The following is a 2,261-nucleotide window of genomic DNA, read 5'->3' on the forward strand; positions in this document are numbered from 1 at the left end:
TTCCAGGATTTCATCCATGCGGGAAAAGTTGAAAATGTGTCCGAGACAGCGCCCCCTAGGCGGACACACGCTCCGGACAGAGCCCCTGTCGCTCAAGCCCTGGAAGCCCTAAGTACCTGGGTGGAATCAGTTCCAGGATTTCATCCATGCGGGAAAAGTTGAAAATGTGTCCGGGACAGCGCCCCCTAGGCGGACACACGCTCCGGACAGAGCCCCTGTCGCTCAAGCCCTGGAAGCCCTAAGTACCTGGGTGGAATCAGTTCCAGGATTTCATTCATGCGGGAAAAGTTGAAAATGTGTCCGAGAAGGCGCCCCTTAGGCGGACACAGGTGTCTGCATGAGCCCCTGTCGCTCAGATGCTGGAAGAGCAGTTTGAAAAAGGACCGGGGTAAAGAGGGGGAAAGCACCATATATGTGTCCGGGAAGGCGCCCCTCGGGCGGACACAGGTGTCTGCATGAGCCCCTGTCGCTCAGATGCTGGAAGATCAGTTTGAAAAAAGGACCAGAGGATAGAGGGGAAAAACACCATATATGTGTCCGGGAAGGCGCCCCTCGGGCGGACACAGGTGTCTGCATGAGCCCCTGTCGCTCAGATGCTGGAAGATCAGTTTGAAAAAAGAACCAGAGGATAGAGGGGAAAAACACCATATTTGTGTCCGAAAATAGCTCACTTTGACTCGGACGCGTTCCCTGTGATTTCAGCCTGTCAGACATGGTGCACATAGTAACGAGATGGAGGTGTTTTGGTCGACCAGGTAAAAAACGAAAAATCGAGAGAAGGTAAAAAGTAGGTGAAAAATTAAGCCTCTCTCGTTAAGGTACTTAGAAAAAATCCCAAAAAAAAAATGAACTCCCATTGAAATGAATGGGGAAAAATTTTTTTCTCGTTTTTTTTCTAAGTACAACAACGAGAGAAGGTAAAAAATGGTTTTTTTTAGCCTCTCTCGTTAAGGTACTTAGAAAAAAACCCAGATTTTTTATTTTCTCGTTTTTTTTCTAAGTACAACAACGAGAGAAGGTAAAAACAGGTGCTTTTTAGCCTCTCTCGTTAAGGTACTTGGAAAAAATCCGAGACATGTTTGGTCTTCCCCACTGACAGTGCGCCTTTGCTGGGTAAGTTGTGGACGTGCCAGGCACCCCCGGGACACCGGTGGAACGCGGCCGGACTCGTGGTACTCCAACCCGGGCATAATTTTGGATATTTCCCGGTCCTTTTTTTCCCCACTTTCCCAACTTTTCTTCTGAATCACAGTGCGCCTTTGCTGGGTAAGTTGTGGACATGGCAGGCACCCCCGGGACACCGGTGGAACGCGGCCGGACTCGTGGTACTCCAACCCGGGCATAAATTTGGATCAAATTCGGGACTTTTGCCCACTTTCCCAACTTTTCTTCCCAATCACAGTGCGCCTTTGCTGGGTAAGTTGTGGACATGCCAGGCACCCCCGGGACACCGGTGGAACGCGGCCGGACTCGTGGTACTCCAACCCGGGCATAATTTTGGATCAAATTCGGGACTTTTGCCCACTTTCCCAACTTTTCTTCTGAATCACAGTGCGCCTTTGCTGGGTAAGTTGTGGACATGGCAGGCACCCCCGGGACACCGGTGGAACGCGGCCGGACTCGTGGTACTCCAACCCGGGCATAAATTTGGATCAAATTCGGGACTTTTGCCCACTTTCCCAACTTTTCTTCCCAATCACAGTGCGCCTTTGCTGGGTAAGTTGTGGACATGCCAGGCACCCCCGGGACACCGGTGGAACGCGGCCGGACTCGTGGTACTCCAACCCGGGCATAATTTTGGATCAAATTCGGGACTTTTGCCCACTTTCCCAACTTTTCTTCCCAATCACAGTGCGCCTTTGCTGGGTAAGTTGTGGACATGCCAGGCACCCCCGGGACACCGGTGGAACGCGGCCGGACTCGTGGTACTCCAACCCGGGCATAATTTTGGATCAAATTCGGGACTTTTGCCCACTTTCCCAACTTTTCTTCCCAATCACAGTGCGCCTTTGCTGGGTAAGTTGTGGACATTGTAGGCACCCCGAGACACTGGTGGAACGCGGCGGGACTTGTGGGACTCGAACCTGGGTGTGATTTTGGACCAAATTCGGGACTTTTGCCCACTTTCCCAACTTTTCTTCCCAATCACAGTGCGCCTTTGCTGGGTGCGTTGTGGACATTGTAGGCACCCCGGAACCCTGGTGGAACGCGGCGGGACTTGTGGGACTCGAACCTGGGTGTGATTTTGGACCAAATTCGGG

The sequence above is a fragment of the Nerophis lumbriciformis genome, unplaced genomic scaffold, assembly GCF_033978685.3.
Source record: "Nerophis lumbriciformis unplaced genomic scaffold, RoL_Nlum_v2.1 HiC_scaffold_67, whole genome shotgun sequence".
Taxonomy (NCBI): Eukaryota; Metazoa; Chordata; class Actinopteri; order Syngnathiformes; family Syngnathidae; genus Nerophis; species Nerophis lumbriciformis.